This window comes from Haemaphysalis longicornis, unplaced genomic scaffold (assembly GCF_048455015.1).
Source record: "Haemaphysalis longicornis isolate Haplotype H1 unplaced genomic scaffold, Haemaphysalis longicornis Haplotype H1 scaffold_1, whole genome shotgun sequence".
Taxonomy (NCBI): Eukaryota; Metazoa; Arthropoda; class Arachnida; order Ixodida; family Ixodidae; genus Haemaphysalis; species Haemaphysalis longicornis.
In genome coordinates this window covers 78,922,176-78,940,676 of record NW_027526203.1, presented here as the reverse complement: position 1 = coordinate 78,940,676, position 18,501 = coordinate 78,922,176, and the positions used below count along the sequence as shown (strand labels likewise).

At 50.1% G+C, this 18,501-nt stretch overlaps 1 pseudogene across 1 annotated transcript in view; it reads right to left on the bottom strand.

Annotated features, from left to right (window-relative positions):
* Nucleotides 1–9,447: 9,447 nt before the first annotated feature.
* The window catches only part of LOC144164660 (histone-lysine N-methyltransferase SMYD3-like), a 65,166-nt pseudogene continuing 56,112 nt past the window's right edge, over nt 9,448–18,501 (bottom strand). Inside the window, exons 11-12 of the transcript XR_013321217.1 lie at nt 11,332–11,440; nt 9,448–9,821 (exon numbers count right to left, since the gene is read on the bottom strand). The product of XR_013321217.1 is annotated as a histone-lysine N-methyltransferase SMYD3-like (transcript). The remainder of the gene's footprint in view (nt 9,822–11,331; nt 11,441–18,501) is intronic.

The window sequence follows — 18,501 nt, the reverse complement described above, 5'->3', positions numbered from 1 at the left end:
CGCTGACCTTTTCACACGGAGTCCGGATGACATTGGACTCTACGAAGGAATTGAACATGAAATTAAGTTAAAGCCCGATGCCCAGCCATACGGACGACAACCTTACCGATACACAGCCTCGGACCGAACATTTTTAGAAAACCAGACAGCAACTTTACTGTCGAAAGACATCATCCGCCCGACCTCTGGACCGTGGGGATTTCCAGCTCTTGTCGTGACACAGGGTGACAAAAAGCGGCTATGTGTAAATTATAGGGCCCTCAACCAGATGACAGTCAGTGTCCTCCAGCCGCTTCCGCGAGCAGACGAGATTTTTGATGACATTGGTGGAGCCTCTTTGTTTGCCGTATTGGATTTATGCTGTGCGTATTGGCAAATTAAAGTAAAAGAGGACCAAGACAAGACAACCTTCATCACTCATCAAGGCACTTTCAAGTGGACACGAATGCCCTTTGGACTAAAGAAGGAAGTAATCAGGCACCTTCACGCTGTTTTTCATAGATTCGGAACTCCAAGTGATTGCCTCTCTGACCACGGAAAAGCCTTTGACTCCAAAGAAATCAAGAACTTCATGAGAATGCACGGAGTCGCAGTACACTATTCAGTGGCATACAGGGCCGCAAGTAATGGACTTGTCGAGCGAAGCAATGGCACCCTCGTCACCGTTTTGCGTAAAATGTGCAACCACGACCAGTCACAGTGGACAAAAAAGCTCGACGAAGCCGCTTTTGCCGTGAACACCAGCCTGAACTCCAGCACTGGATTCTCCCCCTTTGAGTTAATGTACGGATATACGCCAAATCTACCATACCAGACCATCCACGCATCAAAGCCCACTTCTGTGCAAGAGCGCCTTTTGGCACTGCAATCCCAGCGAGCCGAAGCAGCCAGCAACACGGAAAACGCCCAGCAAGCGCGCAAAGCGTACTATGATCTGGCGCACAGAGATCACTCCTACAAGGTTGGAGACTTTGTTTGGGTGCGCCGCCAGCAGCCTCTTCCGCATGTGTCAGAGAAATTGGCTCCGAGGTTCAAGGGAGTCTATCAGATCCTCGAAAAGAAGACCCCGGTTACTTACCTTGTGACTCAAGTAGGCCGGAATTCGGGAACTCCTGACTCCAGAGTGGTGCATGTGAGCCAGATCAAGCTATTTAGACCACCTTACATCGACCCTATTCTTGCGTCATCTGAAGCTTGACCTCAATGTTAGCAGACTGTTGTTCAGTTTTCACGCCACCAAAGGGACTTGGTCATTTTGGCTAGGGTGGGATGTGAGAAGTCGCGCCTGCATCTACGTGTACAGTGATGTGCGAACTCGTGACTGCCACTCCATGTGTGTGATACAACGCCATAACATATTTCTGTGCCTCAGAACACTCGCGGTCATCACTACGTGCATCCAGTCACGTAGGCCAGACAGGTGTGAAGTGTATGTGTCCGTGTAGTGATGTGAGAACTCGTGCCTGCCACTCCATGTGCGCGTAATGCATTTGCGGTCTCATGTTCACGGACACTCGAACTGCTTCGCGCCATGCGAACGAGCCTTGAGTCACGTACGCCAAGGCCTCCCCCTTCTCCCCCCTACCCTTTAAATTGAGCAGCTCCTGCGGCCGGAAAAAAGACAATGGCTCCGATGAGAGAAGACGTGTAACTTGCTTCAACAAGTATTAAACGCTTTATCTAACCCTCAGCCATGGACCTGCTCACAATAAATAAAAGAAAACGGGAGTATAATCTCTACGTGCGAGCCTGGGGCGGCGAAATGTGGCCTACTATATCTTCACAAAGAAGTCTTCCAATCGTGTGCATAAAACCACGGCAGCACGCGTACCCTTGTTTGTTTATGAAACCAGGGCTACTGGCGCCAAAACAAAAAGACAGAACGGGAGTCGTACGGTCTAAACCGAGGTGAGGTCGAATGGGATCGGCAGTAGAGGCTTTACTGGCCGCAATAAAACTAGAGGGCCCAGAGAAAGTTATGGGTATAATGTATACCCAATGAGTGCTTATAAGTACAGAACTTGCGAGAGTTGATGTGGGTGTGTGAATGAGAAAGAGAGAGAAGGCTTGTTGTGCCCCATACGTAAACGGCAGCTGTTAAAACGCACATATTATATCGGAGACAAGAAAAACATATATGCATGACCTTCCATGCCTTTGTCAACATAATAACGCTAATCTAAATAGTACGCACAGCATTATATTTAGACCAGCTTGACGCGCTGGTCATTAAATATGATGCAAATCATTATATTAAGGTTAGCCGCCGCGGTGGCTCAGTGGCTAAGGCGTTGTGCTGCTGAGTACGAGGTCGCGGGTTCGATTCCCAGCCGCGGCGGCCACTTTTCTGATGGAGGCGAAAAGCGAAAATGCCCGTGTGCACGACATTGCGGCGCACGTTAAAGATCCCCGGGTGGTCAAAGTTAATCCGGAGCCCTCCACTACGGCGCGCCTCATCGCCTGCGTTGCGTCGGCGCGTTAAACCCTACAGTCAGATCAGATCATATTAAGATTATCTTGGTTATGCTGACAAAGGCAGGGAAGTACGCAATGTGTTGATAAATGCTAACCACTCCGGAGAGCGTAGAGATGGGTGGCGTAATTAACAACAACAACAAAAGAAAACCATCGCAGCCGAGACGTGGGCAGGGGTAAGGCGGGACTCTTACTAACGCTCGAGTGTTACTTCTGTCCGCGTCTCAGCTGCGCTGTTTCTTTATGTTATGCCCAAGAAACGCGGCCAATCAGTCACTCCAGTACCATGTGTGGCGTAGTCTGTTGCCATAGGACCGTTGGCCACTTCCCCTCGGTATACCAGTTGTGCGCCTCGTCAGAGGTGGGACGAAGCCCCTCTTCGTTTTAAGTGCGAATGCACTTTATAAGCGACCCCAAACCATCCACCGCCGGCGGCGGCGGCGGCGGCGGCGTCGGCGTCCGCAGTGCTCCTCTATATTTAAAAAAGGAACAGCATCCGGCGCCAGGTTTCGATCCGAGGACTTTGCGGCCGCAGCGCGACGCTCTACCGACCAAGCCACGGACGCGACGGTGATATCAGTGTTAGACGCGCCTTATATCTTTAACGCATTCAAACTACGTCGTCAGCGGCGTTATAGCGGCTTGATAACTGCGTGGTGTACACGTGATACTACAAACCCGATGGAAGAGATGGAAGAGAAGGCGGCGAGGCGGTGGGCTGCGGGGGCCGACAACCGTGCATTCGCACTTTCACATTCTCCCCCTCGGGGAAATGCGGGGGAATTTTTCGTTTTACTTTCGCGTTATTTTAGGGGCCTTAGGTTGGCCACGTTAGCAGGACCACTCCCGCCTGCGCCGTGCATTTATTCGTCTCTATTCAACGCAGAGTTCCATGCGAAAGCGCAACTAGGCTCGGTTGGGGGTCCAGAAAAGCCGTTCCCGGAATTTCCGTTGGCTGCGGCGCGTTCCATATATCGCCTGCATCAGGAGGAAGAGGAACAGACTTTATTGAAGCCATAACGTGACTTCGGTTGGTCATACTGGGCTGGTCCCGACGTCCGGGGTCACACTGGCCTTGCACGCCTCACCACTACGACCTTGCACGCCTTATCAGCGCCAGGTATCATCACCTGGCGCGGACACTTCTCGTCCGAGGCCATGGTGGCTGTCTCCCAGGGTTGGGGTGCTCTTGCAGTCGTGCGACGTCTTGAGGTGCCCGATCGTTGGAAGTCACCAGGATCATGTGGTAAATGGTGCCGCAGGCCTGTTGGCAGTTGTGCGTGTGGGTGAGGGGTAGAGCACGTTCAATTTGGATGGTGCTGCGTAGGAGTTGGTGGTGGTGGTGGTGCCAAAAGAGATGGCTCATACCCACTCAGGGGGATTGGCCAGGAAAGGGGCGCTCACAGAGAGAAATTACAAAGTAATTAAAGAAACACATTTAAGGAATTAAATAAAATATTAGGGAAATATGTACAGAAAAAAAACTGCTCAAACATGAGATGTAGCATCAGGAAGTGTTGAAATCAACATAAAATAAAATAAAAAATAAAGGAAAGAAAACATGAAAAGTATGTAGAGAAATAAAACAAGAAGGGAAGCTGGCGAAGGAGAGGCAGTGAGCGGGAAGGCACCGATAGCAGCGATCATACACGCAGGAATCTTTTTGAGGGAAGCCCGGCATGGCCTGGCGCTAGCACGGGAGACGGCCAGATTCCGAAATGAACAAGTGCACGGCGGAGCAAAGATCTGCGCGGCTAAAACCCAGTGCCTTCGCCCCGACGATAAGATCAGAGGAACAGACAGTGGGAAGGCCAATTTGTTAAAGCTGTTTTTTAAGTATCTTTTTCGTATGGAGGAGTACCGTCGGCAGGAGAGGAAAAAATGTTCAGCTGTTTCTAATTCGTTACAAAATGTACAGAGTGGTGAAGGGGCCAGATTGCAGCGATACAAGTAATAATTTAAATTTGGGACACCGCACCGAAAGCTGTTGAGGGTAACTTCACAAGCTCGTGACTGACTAATCCGGCACTTCCATGAGTGCCGAAGGTGCTCGAGGTCAGAACTTGCGTACTCAGATTCCGCCATGCTTTGTAGCAGGCCTAATCTTCGAAAGCGTGCCGAGGTGACAAACTTTATGGGTGGTAGAACCTCCATCAATGGGCCATCCAATGCAATGCTCGCCAGAGTGTCGGCCGCTTCGTTGAGCCAGATACCTGCGTGTCCAGGCACCCACACCAAACGAAGTTTTTGTAAAGACAGAGGCAGTAAATACCCAAGGGCCCGACGTAGGGGGGAAGACTTTGAGCACGATAGGGCAGTGCAAACAGAAAGAGAATCTGTAAGCACAATTACGTGTTGTGTATCCGAATGTAGCTTTCTAAGGGCCAGAACAATCGCTAGATATTCAGCATGAAAAGATGTAGTGAAGTCAGGCAATCGGAGGAAAAAGGCCCAATCGGAGTTGCTCTGGAGCATGCGCCACTTGGCTTCTTCCTCCTTGTCTAGCAAATGGTGGGGTGGTGGTAGAGTGTGCCGTTGATCCTGTAGCGGCATCATCATCATCACCACAGCAGCGCTCATCACCAACATCTTCTACGCTCCATCATCATCATCATCATCATCATCTACCGCGGGTGCTTTCGTGAGCAGTCCGAGCCACGCGTAGAGAATAGAATGTGGTTCCTGGTGCCGCAAAACGTCTGATGCCGTCTCTCTCTCCTTATCGGCGCTCTACACTCCCAATAGCGTTTTGAAATGCTCTTGAAGGTGGAGAGCGGGGTGGCTGAATCCAGTCGTTATTATGGACCTTCATCCCTCGATACCATGCCATGGGCGTCAGCTTGTTCGTGTGCGAAGCCATGGGCTCGGGAATGACCCCTCAATTCGGTATCGCCATGGGACGGACTCCAGATGATGCTAATGGTCCGCTTAGCCCCTGATGTGGTAGCTGGGTGTCGTAGATGTGATGGCTGAGCCTAGCAGCAAATCCAATCGGCAGGCGCCTTGGCCGGGAGTAGGTGTAGATGCAACAAGGGTGCTGGATAAGGGCGAGAGAAATGGCCACCTTCTCACCAATAGGGATTTATTCTTCTGTAGTGGTGTGAAGAGAAGCGCCTCTAGAGTTACCCCCAGTACATGCCGCAGCTACCACTTCACCTGTACGGACCAGGGCTGCGTCTGTGTAGGGTATACTCCGTTAGGGCTTAGGCACTGAAGCGTCTTGTTGAGTGCTTTGGCACGTGCTTCTCGCCTACTCTTGAGCATCGCGGGGTGCATATTTTTGGATATTGGGCGGACGTCAATAAAGGGGCCTCCAGGAAGGTGGCGTTTTCCTGGGTGATTCTCCAACGTGGATGGGGGTGAGGTTGAGTTAAGCTATCTTGCTTCTGTTTTTTACCGCGTCTAACCGGTTGTTTGACGTGGTGGGGTCAACCGATGCATCAGAAATAAAGCACAACACGTGGCCACGGACGTAGCTTCTCGACTGCAGTCTTAAGCTTGTGTGGAGGCAGTGTCACAACAGCACGGATATCGCGTCTGCAGCAGGTAATTGAGGCGAGTTCGATGTCATGGTTGCAGGATTACTGTCGACATAGGTAGAAGACTTGTTGACGAACCTTACTGGAATCAACGCTTTCGCATTCTCTTGTCACAAGAATCTGCACAGGGATTCTCTGCAACATTTCGGGCATACATGAGATGCTTTGTTTTCGTAGCAACCAATCCTATCTCTATTTTAAATTTAAAGAACACTGTTGGCATAGGTTATGCATTTGTACTAGCTTCCTTCCTTGAAAAACCGTGCCATTAGTGTCAGTGGTAAAGATGTTTGCCTATACACACGTGTGTTTTTTTGCTTCGACGACTTCAAAAGTGCCATGCTCTCGTTCAGTATACTTTTCTCTGGCTTACACACATTGTTGTTCTACTTCTCCACTTCACATAGCATACAATTTGACTGCCAAGAGGGTTTATTCCATGGCGTCAGTGCATCGTCAGCTGCCAGCGTTTCAGTCCGCGAAAATCGACCATCGTTGGCGAAAGCGATATCGTCGCTACGCGAACAGCGGACAATGGGTGAAGAAGCAATGGACTCCTTCTTGATAGCCACTATTAAATGCCGAGCATTTCTTTAACTCACGATGTCACCCGTTCTAGTTATCCGTAGTAGTCCGCACCCCTCCCCCTACACTACATAAAAAAAATAATACTTACCGGCGTCTGGTTTCGATACCACGACCCTGCGGGCGGAACGCAAGGTACATGGTGCTCTACCCACTGTGCCACAAAGCCGACACAGAATGGAGGGCTACGAACGCGCCTTATATCCTTGACTCATTCAAACTACGTCAAGAAGCTGCTGATAGAACGCATTCACTACATGTGGGCGGAACGCGAGGTACATGGTGCTCTTCCCACTGCGCCACAATAATCATACCAACCTGCTAATAAATTATGTCACGTGACCACGTAATTACGTCTCCTCATTTAATTACAATACAACAACCAACAGCAACACGTGCAACAACATTAACGTAACGCAAACTACATAACGTCGTGCGCCCCCGGAAATGCTCTGCATTTGATCGTGCCCCTCGCGAGGGGGATGTTTAGTTTCCTGCCGCAGCAAGAACCAGGCGGCCTCCTTTACTATAGCGTTTTGTGCCTTTGCGTACGTTAAAGGTTAATCTCTCTTGTGCTCAACAAAACCCCACCGAAGAGGTTCCTGAGGACACAATGACCATTTTCGTTGGCCCCTGCTACACCCCCTGGAGGAACAAGCTTGCTCGCTGCACCCTTTCGCGCGTCGTGGTCATACAGACGGCGGCCCTTCTTTAGGAATCGCTCCTTCTTCGCCCCCGGTCGCCCCATCGACAATTAACTCTTCAGGCTCCGCATATCGACACTGCGGACATTGTTGGTTGCAGAATTGTCCTCGACTTCTTGGATTATAATTGGAGGAAAATTTGAATAGGCTAAAGTGGCGAGATCTACAACAGTCGTCTTTCAGTTTCTACGCATAAGCGAACACTTACCTGAGCAAGTTCAATGTGAAAATCTGAAATCGCGCTGAAATTCGAAACCCGACAGTGTTGTAGTCACTATTTTTTTTCCATGTCCGAATTGTACATGAAAACGACCGTAGTCATTATCGTCAATCGACGCGGGAACAGTCAGTGTAAGACCGTTGGTACATTACCCGGGCAGTGCGCCCTTAATTGACATGCCCTGCCCAACCAGAGCCCATCCAGAGTATAGCCACGTGGGAAGGGGCGTATTAGTTCGGTGGTTGCCGTCGAGCATGTCGAGGCGAGGAAGGAAGGGGGGTGGGGGTGGCCCGCACGTAGGCTTAGCAGTGCTATGAAGGCTGTCGGGCTGCCGAGAGGATGCTGGTGTATGTTGGTCTGCTCTTTGCCGCGAGAAGCAGATAGAACATAAAGCTCAGCATGGCACTGGTGAATCACTGCAGGCTCTGGGCACGTGTGGCCCTGTTTGGCCGGTGTAATAATGACAGGGCCAGGGTTTCTCTTCGCTTCGATGCCCATATGCCAGCTCATTGTGAGTGTTGCTGCACACCACTGCTCAGAAACATTGCAGTCGAAGTACGTGGTTGTATCAAGATCGAGCGTGATATTTTAGAGGCTTCTTATATCAGGACAACAGGCTATCAGCGGTGTATCAGCATGAAATCTTCAATCCCCAAAAACTGGCGATTTACGCCGCCTACACGCGATACTACTGTTACAAAATGAACCAATCCACCTAGCCACTGTGCCCACAGTGTAATGTGCGTGATCTGTAACAGCTAATCTGTGACTGTGCGCGATTTAGTTCGCAAAGAGTATGTCTGCACGATGTCTCTGGGCCGGCCGCTTTCCGTAGGACTAGAACTGAGGGACGTATTAGGTCCCTGGAATTCTTTCAAACGTGCCTGTCGCGCTACAAAACCTTTATTGGCTTATCTAAAATCCGCACGCTTTGATCAAGGTAAAAAGTCAAAATCATGTGTTTTCCTCTTCATCATTATAATTATCATTGTCACGCATTCATCTGGCGTAGCAAGCCAGGCGGCTTAGCTCGGCTGACATCGCCAGACTCATTAAAGAGTGTTCTCTCACTCTCACTCCCTCTTTTGTGAGCGGGTAATGTGCACGTCTTTTATTGTTTTTAGTCGGTTCTTCTTGAGAACCGGCTCACGTACAAAGCGATTACAAGGTAACTGTACTTGAGTATTTGTCATGCGCAGCCTGCGTTTGGAATGGGGTCCAGTTTTTCAATTCAGTCAGTTGTAAGTCCAGCGTCGTCCTGTTCTAGTGTCTGCATCTTTTCTGCTTCTATTTTCTTCGAATCACTCTCATCAGTATACATTGTGCTGCGCCATTGTTGTTTACATTATTTCATTTCCCAAGCGGCTACCTCGTTCCAGCTCAATTTCAAACGAAACTCGCTTTCTACAGTACATTTAACCCTTTAACAACAAGATCAGCGATATCACTTGATCATTGACTGATTGTGGGGTTTAGCGCGCCGAAGCTCACTTGGGCTATGAGGCGCGCCGTAGTGGAGGGCTCCGGATAAACTTTGACTGCCTGGGGATCTTCAACGTTCGCCGAAATCGCGCGACACACCGGCGTTTTCGCTTTTCGCTTCCATATGGGAAGCGGACAACGCGGCCGAGATCGAACCCGCATCCTTGGGCTCAGCAGCACGATGCCAAAGCCACTGAGCCACCGCGGGGGGTAGCATGATTAAAACCATGCTTCATCTCCCTGTGCAAGTTTCGCAGCATTGTGTTTGTCTGCGTATAGCTGACTCGCTGCCCGCTATCGGCACGGAAGATTACACCCATTAAATGATAGGCGGGTATGCCCAGTGTCCACAGAACCAAAGCCAGGCGCAAGCGGGACTGACTGAGCGTGCTCCTTTACAGGTGACGTATAACAAGAATTATAATATTAGTTTTTTTTTCTCTTTAAAACTTGTACCCAATGGGATTTATTTAGTCATTATGCACATTTGCCGTCATAATATACATGTCACACTGTTTTCTTTCTTTTTTTTCTTTTTTCTCGCTAAACAAGCAACCGTTCGAAGTTTATTTGGCCCACACGACCCTCAACCATAGTTCTGAATGGGCTAAACACCAAGGCGAAGAAAATGCTGCTGAATATGGCGCGTCGTGTTTATCTTGCAGCCAGTATAACTTTAACTAAGGTAGAAAGCTGGGCCAGTTGATATCACTTGCTGCCTCCGGCAATGCATCTGCGGTTGGACTTTCTTAGAAGTTGCAGCTCGCGGTACGTCGCGTGTGTTGTGCCGTGGCTTACGGAGATGCTTGAGGTGGCCTGTTCGAGAGAGGGAAAGAGGAGGGAGACACAAAACAAGCAATTTACAATCTCAAATAACGGCGACATAAATTCATGGTGTCACAAACAGCTCGCTCAGATACGTGCCTGAAACCAGGCAGTTACGGGAAATCACAAGATTGGTTTCTGTACGACGCGCGGTAGCCGAACGGCCGCACTGAACGTCAGCTCAGGACCAACGCCAGTTGTGCGCTCGCGCCGTGGAGCCGACCATTCCCCTGGCACTTTTTGGTTTTTCAGGCTCTTCTAAGCGTGCAGGATGAAAGTTTAGGAGCTATTTCCTCCTTCAATTGAACTGGTAGAAACGCTCATTATGAGAGGTGCTGCGTGTATTCGTACGCTCGCAAACACGTTCATGTACAATATAAATACGGATAGGAAAAGAAGCATGCCAAGAACACTGAGGGCATAGAGAAACTGGTCCGTCATTTTTTTGTGTGTGAGGAAATCGAAATGTCCGAAAGACAAAAAGTGGAGAAAACATGCTCCCCAGATGGAGCCTGAACCCTCGACCTTCGAATTGGACAAGTACACCGAATGTTGCGGGTTCGGGTCGCACTTTGACCAATCAACAGGCCCCACCGTAGAGCCCCAACTGTTCCCATGGCTTCAAAACTTGACACTACAAAGCGGCATTGAGGTGTAGTATAGAGTACGGCGAACCATTCGCAACAGTTAATTATTGGGTAAGAATATTCCCCCGAGCTCTTATTTATGACGACGATTATGCCGATGATGACGACGGTACCGTCCTGAGGCGCGAAAAAACGTGGGTGCGAACAATGTATTCTAAACCGAAGCTTTATTTTCCTCTCCTCCCAACTTTTCTGGCGTTGCTGGTTGGTCGAACGCACCGCTGGGTTTTTCACAGCACCGCCAGACGGCGCTCGTTTCTGCGCATACCGGCGCCCCGAAAATACTTCTATGTATTTCGCAGCCAGCCAGTAAGTCAGTCACGTCGCTTTTGATGACGGTACGGGCGACGCGTGCGTTGCGCGGGCCAAGTGGGGGGCGTAGAAATCGCTTTGGGTACTTTTGAGATCAGTCTGGCATCCACGGAAACTTCATCGCCGTGCGCTTCGTTCGCTACGCACCAGGGGGGCGGATTCCGGGGTGGGGCAACCACCAGGACAAGACGGCACCGTCAAAGCGGCGGCAACTGGCCTTCATGGAAGATGTCTACGCGTGCACCTTCATAGCTGTCACCCTCCCCACTCATCACTGACCACGTCAGGAACAGGTGGTGCGGCCGACCACGCGTTCGCCAGGGGGACTGAGACGCCGAGCTTTTCTCGCTAAATCTCCTATTTCTCCATGCACTCGCCACAGCTTCACTTTACCCCTATTCCCGCATACATGCGTGGGATCCGCTCATTTTTTATGGCGCCAGGCTTGCGTGTAATACAGAATAAAACACTCCTTTACATTGTGATGCACTTTCGCAAAACGCCCTACGTCAATGAGGCAACAACGAGCACAAGATAGATACCATCTGGAAAAAGTTTTCGGCGCTGACGTGGTCTCCAGACGCCTGGTACGATTTCCCAATGTGCAGAAGGTGGAGGCCATAAATGGGGCTGTACAGGCCGTAGCAAATCCTGCGAAATGAGGACAAAGGAACCCGCAGTTTGGCACGAGAAACAACAAGGGGCGGAACCGAAACGTCGCGCCCATTTCCCCCTCATGCTGGCTAACTTCCGTCAAGAGTATCTACTCATAGTATACCCATTATTTAATTGATTGTCCCCTACTTTACAGTGAGCCCATAACACTTTGGCGCTCATGCAAAGCTTGGTGACTATCTGCAGTTTCTTCTATAAACACCCTGAACACAGCGGGTGACTAATTCAGAGAAGTGACTCTCCCTAAAAATTTGTTTGGAGTGTTTTCGATCCACTGTAGTTAAGGTGAGCTAAAATGTATTTTTATGGGATCAGAACTGCACCAAAAAAAGGTTTAGTGTTGATCGCAATGCAAATAATTTACGAATCATCCGAGGGGTATAAAATGATAATCCCTATACAAAATACCACGGCAATTTCACGTAGGCGCAGATTCACAAAGCTCTTCGCGCGTAACATATCGCATGAGCAGTTTGTGATTAGTCAGCGCCAGTTGGCTATCTCATCTGTCGCGGGGAGCCAACCGCGCACTGGCGTCGGTCGGCCAATCACGAGCTTCTCTTATGGCATTTTACGTGGAAACGACCTTGAAAATCTGGGCGGGGATTTTTGCTGTGACAGCCACATTTACGGCGTTTTGCTGCATCTGTGATGAGAATACTAGTATTATCGCTGTACTATAGTATTGCGCCATAGTGCTACTAACGCGCCATTATATACAGAGAAAAAATTAAAGCCGTTTCACTCAATGTGAAAGCTGTCGGAAGTGCAGAGCAGTGATTCGCCATAAGGGTTGCAACGCCGTTACAGGCTCACTGCTGCCACCTAATGCATTTTAAATTTAGCGCCTTCGCAGTGCTCGCGCGCCCCATCCCTGAAACTGCACCAGCGGGAGTTTTGTTCTTTTTGTGCTTGCTTTAATTCGTATGCTGAAGCTACTGCAGCTGTTTTGCGTCATTCCGAACGCGTAATTGTTTTCTTGCGCGGCTGGAGCCTTTCTGAATAATTTCGAACGTGCCATTTTTTCTTGCGCGCTTGGAGCCTTTATGCGTCATTTAGAAAGCGCCATATTTTTTCTTGCGTGGCTGGAGCCTTCCTGCGCCATTTCGAACACGCCATTTTTTGTGTTAATCGACCAGATTTTGGGGAAATACCCAAGGTGGAGTAGGTTTCTTCTGCGTAATTCATTTTTTTCTTGCGTGGCCGCTTTTTTCGCTTACTATCGTAAAAACCAACGCAACGAGCGTCCCCAACTAAATGAACGCGGGGGCTGCCGGTTATATACACAAATTTTGCTGAAATGTACCTGCAGTTTTCTTTGGGCTAAACAACGGGGAGATGTATGACAAGCGCCAACGGTTCACGGGGCTCAAACGGTTATGACTATTTAAAGCGCGTGGTTTTAGAAGCCTAAGCGTGACTCCCTGACGCCGGTACATGAGGGTCTACTTGCGTCCGTCATCTCACTGCACTGCCTGATTCCGGCAGTCGCATCGACCGTTAGCGAGCTATAGTATACGACGACAAGGCGGGCCCATAAAGTTATCTGAACTTAAAAAAATTGGTGCCCCGCCCCTCCGCCTATATAACTATAGTCTCATTCCGTAAACAACTTAGTAATTTGGGAGCACCTAATATGAGGACCGACGCATGTCCGTGCTGACGAGAGTTCGCGTACATTAACTATAGGTGCACATCAACGCTATAGTCATGTCTGTTAATATTGACCCCGTTAATATGGACACCCCGCAATCTGGACGAAATTCTCGGCGACTGGTCTTTCGCCATGATCTGCGTACGCTTGAAGACGCACACTCTGACGAACAAAATTCTCGGGTATATTATTGTGGGAGCAGTAGTTTACTCGGTAGGTCCGACATTCGGCTCCATCGTGGCCACGAGACGGCATACAGAATGGCCGGCGGCTCAATGAATAAAAAACGGGTTACTCAGGAAAGCTTCTGCACGCAAATGTAATTGTCTTGAAAACAACATGGCGAAATTTCGGCCTAGGTGGGAAACCAACGCGGAGCCCCCGCAATGCGTGAAAAGAACTCATCCCCAGTACCACCACCTCTCGCTAATGTTAGCTGACTGAAGGCGGACCTCGTGAATGTGTTGTGGCCTTCGACTTAAAAAGTGTGTCACTGAGGCCTAGATGAGCAATTTGAGCATGATATGAGAAGTGGAAATTGCTTGAGTGAGTAGCAAGAACGTTCCCGCTAAATGTCCTCCTTGCTTGCCGATGGGAACGCGGGTATGTGCCCAATCATATTAACGGAGCGCAGAATGTCTCGTTTTGCGTCCGAAGGGGATGCGACGGGCCTCTGCGTAACGACACGTCCTCCTGCATTGCCTAGACACAAGGACCCCGTCATCTTTCGCGTCTCAATTTCATCCAGGAAGCGAACGTTTTCATGTTCAATCTGACCATCTTTCCCATTATCATCTGATCACACACCTTCATTTGTGCAGTAAAGTTTGGTTCGTTGTTTCTTGCTTCGATGCGCCGGTGTTGTGGCGTGTAGAAGTATTGCGATGGTCTGCGTTGTTGCCTGATGGTGGGGCAGTGACGGTACGACGACGATCTTTAGAGAAGGGTTTTGAAACTGTATATTTAGGCCAAGCACATATACAGGATATATACAGACTGAAGTAGACCGAATAAGAAATAAAGTGGGGTTCCTGGTCAGTTAAGACTCTGTGCACGCCGCACCCCCGTCAGAGACGGACCCTGACCTAAGACACCCCCAGGTGGTAAGGCCCTCCCTAGCCGAACCTGGCTAGCTCGGCAATACGCCGAACGTGCACAGCACTTTGAAACCCTTAGGATCCGACCTCCGAGGCCTCGTGTCTCGTGGTTTTAAATTGGTAACTTAGTCTCCACCCCCGACACACAGGCCAATCAGCATCTCCGGGTGGCCTGATTGGTCGTATTGCCAAATCCGGGCATCAACTGCGCCTGGCAACTCCCCCCGTAACACTGAACCGCTGGTCACTCTCTCTCTCTCTCTCTCTCAAGACAAAAAAAGAGAAGATCAAAGGCGACCAAAATGAGTATAACACACACTGAGAACCCCGCGAAAACACGTGCAAGCGCCCGGGGCAAGCTTTTACGCACGCGACCTGCGTTGCCCGTTCCCACGCCGCACTTTGCACGTATAACGCCTTGTCCAAAGTTGGACCGCCACCGCAAACCCGGTGTGACCCTTATCCGTTCCTCTTAACGAACGCAGCGCTCCCTCGAGGCTCCCGCCATTGACAGGCGATCCTCGACAGAAACCATATGGGACGCGCGGACCACGCGGCGTCGCATTCCCAACATCTTCGCCCTTCCTTACTCTCCGCGCGGGCCAACAAAGGCAGAACCACCGCCCCTCTGGCTAAACGCGCGCGCAGGCGGCCCCCGAAGCAACCGCCGCCACGTCCGCAGAAAGCGAATCGAGCATCCGACCCACGCTTTCCCAAGCTCGTACTGTGCTTTGAAACCCGCAATTCAAAACAACGTCGCAGCCCAGCTGAGGCTCAAGACAATTAGTCTCCACGCAGGCGGCATGATCCAAAGGCCGCCTGCTGTTGACAGGTTGGCTGCCATAAAGTCCTTCATGCGCCCTTCAGGGAATCGCCGCTTCCCACGCGTTCGACTTTGCAGCGTCGCTGGCGCCTGGAAAGCTTACATGTGCCCTCTGGCAAAATAAACGCTTAAAAGATGTAAAGGGACGATCGTGATAATGGGAGAACACGTGTTCGTGTGTTTTCGGCCACTCAAATTCGGTAAAGAATACGTCCAGTAGGTGTTAGAGTGGAACCACGCTGATACGTCCCCCGGACATACAACAACCCGCTTCTCACGACTGATCATTGCGGTCCCGGCAAACTCCCCCATAGGAACAACGCATTAAACCCCGATGATACGACGCTCGAGTGCACGTGGTCCGCTTCATACGACGGACCCTGGCGCGGATAAACCGGCATTTTTACCAATCTTTTACATCGCTTCGCCGCCTCGTACCGACCTTTTTTTTATTCTGAACCCCCATTTGACGCTCCTTGATGTGCAAATGCCCGCAGGTTGGCCAGACCACTTGCTGAACAGGCGCAAGCAAGCAGGCGGGTACTGATGAGCGGGAGTTAACCTTCGATGGCCCCACGCGGCAGCAGTACGCCAAAGCGCCAACCACGAGAAGTCGACGTTCAGGTGGCAGGCGGACCGTGAATTTGAAGCTCCAAGCGAGCCGCCGACGAACGCGAAAACACATAAGACGTAACCCCACGGCGATGACCGAACACCCGCTTCCCCCGCCCGCTCGATCCAAGTTTCTTGCTTTCAAGACGCTCTCTCTCCCTATATGTCTGCTCTGTGCTTATCAGTGTCTTTCAAAGCCGCGTTGTCCCTCCGTTCCTTTGGCACAGTATGTCAATTGACGCGCGTCCGTCGCAAGGGACACGTATACGGTGACACCGCCATTTTGGGTCAATCGCGGGCCGCCGCAGCAAGTTACTGTAGCAAGACCGCGCTATAATTTTCGCCCCAACACGGTGTACTCCCGAAGTTTGAATAATCTATTTCGGATCATCTATTTTAGGTTGCTGGGAAACGAAAACAGCTCTGTGTTGAGCACTTTGACCCAATAGCGACGGCACGGGACCGTTCAATTATAAAGTTTCATACCACTGATCTCCACTTAGTTGCTGGATGGCGCTTTGCCGCTGTAGCGGCCGGGCGCGCGCACGGCCACCGGAAGTTCAACGGCTCGTCCCGGAAGTCGGGCGTCTGCTACGCTTCTCAACCGCTGATAAGCGTCCCCGTTGGCGCATTTTGGCATTTTGTTCTCACTTTATTGCATTTTGGCTATACACATCGCGTTCAGATCGCAACTTACGCTATACCGAAACATGCGACGTTTATATGAAGCAGAATTTAATTGCGAAGGAGAACGAAAATGTCACGTGGGTCTTGGTTTGAGAGGAGACGACGCAGCTCGAACGGGATTTATGCTAGCGAGTGGACTTTATGATTCGTGTTAAGATGCACGTCTTACAATAAATTAACAGTCATGAAGGGACTTGTATTAGTCGAAAACAATAAATTAACAGCTGTGAAAGGACTTGGATTATCCGAAAATCAACTAGCTAAGCGAGTTCGATATCAACACGGAGAAAGCTGCCTGAAACAGAAGAACCGATTTGAGGTTTGCTACATGCCGACAAAAAACAAAACCTGAAAACGACTGTGCGCAGCTTGCTCCTGTTTTACCTTTGAAGGTCAGTACATCGGAACCCTTTACAGTATAAATTCAAGCATACGTGTAGTCTTGAAGGTGAACATTTTGACAGACTTCTGTCTGGTTGGGAAGTTACTACACTGAAATTTAATTATGCTCCAACCAATACTTAGACAAAACCCGACGTTTCGAAGCCGGTTCGGCTTCTTCTTCAGGGGTGACTGAGACCACGCTGCAGCTGCGTCTTTAGTCTTTCACTGTTGCTGCCTTCGCGCAAAGCCCTTCGCTGCGGCACGTAATCCGTGTGTGTACTACACCGAAGGGAGAGTACCAAGCGAGTGATTGAAGTTCCCAGGGGTTCGCTGGATATGCCACGACTCAAGGAAAGGCCGCTTCCTCCCGTTCGTTTCCCTTTCGAGGATGGCTGTTCCGGAGAAGTCAATTTTGTGGTCGGCCACTTCAGAGTGTTCGGCGACTACGCTGCGTTCTCTATTCTGTTTCCGTACGTCGTTTTTGTGTTGCCTAATCCTCTCCGGTAGGCTTTTGCTTTCACCGATGTATGAGGCGTTGCACTCAGCGCACGGAATGCGGTAAACGACCCCGGGCGCTTTCTGTATTGTCGGCCGGTCTTTGGGTCGGGGGATTAGGTGGCCTATGGTTGTCGAAGGCTTGTGGGCGATGCGCACTCCTACTCCTCTGAAAATGCGGGCCAAGGCCTCGCTCGTTCCTGGGATATCCGGCTTAGAGCGAGGGAATCTGCGTAACAAGAGCCACAGCTTAAAAACGACACTGATATGACATTTGTGTTTCGATGCGTATTACGCACGTCGTACAAAATATTGTAATACTTCCAAGTGGAACGTCATCCCAGACGACTTCTCTGGTCTGCTTGTGCAGTTGACGGCGCAACAAGCAGGCATTTTTGGCAGAATGCGCGCGAAACCAGCCCATGCGTAGCATGCGCTATGCTGGAACGGCGGCCATTTGCCCGACTTCCGGGACGAGCGCTCGAACTTCATGCGGCCGCGCGCCGGAGAGTTCGAAGCGCCATCGAGCAACTCTAGTGGAGATCAGTGTTTCAGGGCCCTATTCTCGACTGCACAAATTGCCGGCAATTCAGGCAATTTGCCGGAAGTCTTTTCTGACTGGCTTTCAATTTTGGTCACGTGCTTCCGGCTGACAAAGCGGTTGTGTGTGCTGTCGTCATTTTGACGTTTCATGTCGTTTACGGACACCAGTTATAAAGTTTGCCTTATTTCTCGTTACTAAAGGCGCATAATTCTTGGCCGGCAATGAAAAACCAGACTAAATGCAGCGGACATGAGAACGTAAGCCTGTCTTTGCTATTCAACAACAATACTGTTTATAATACACACCCCCTCTGTGATTGGCTGAGAAGGCGTGACGTAATTTAAACAGTTGGCGGGAACGATTACGTCATGCATTGGCAACTTCAGCCTGCGTAAAAGTGACGTAATGCTACGTAACAGCTTGAAAATGGCGGCTGTTTTTGTCCCAAAATATAAGCAAAATAGGGCAAAAAATTGCCCAGGCTTACGGCGCCGCGAAATGTGCGGCAATTTGCAGCAGGCGCACTTTCGCATGCGCGCTGTTTAACAAGGCTTGGGAGTGGGCTAGTTGGTGTTTTAGCATCTTGAAGTGCAGAGGTGCGCTGCCTAAGGCATGTTTCCTACCGAAACAAATTATAGTTTCAACTGCTTCCAAGTCAGCGATCATGGAGCTTACAAATAACGTGGAATATTTTGCTTTTATGTTTGGCAATAAAATAAAAATTATTTGTTTGGCGTAACC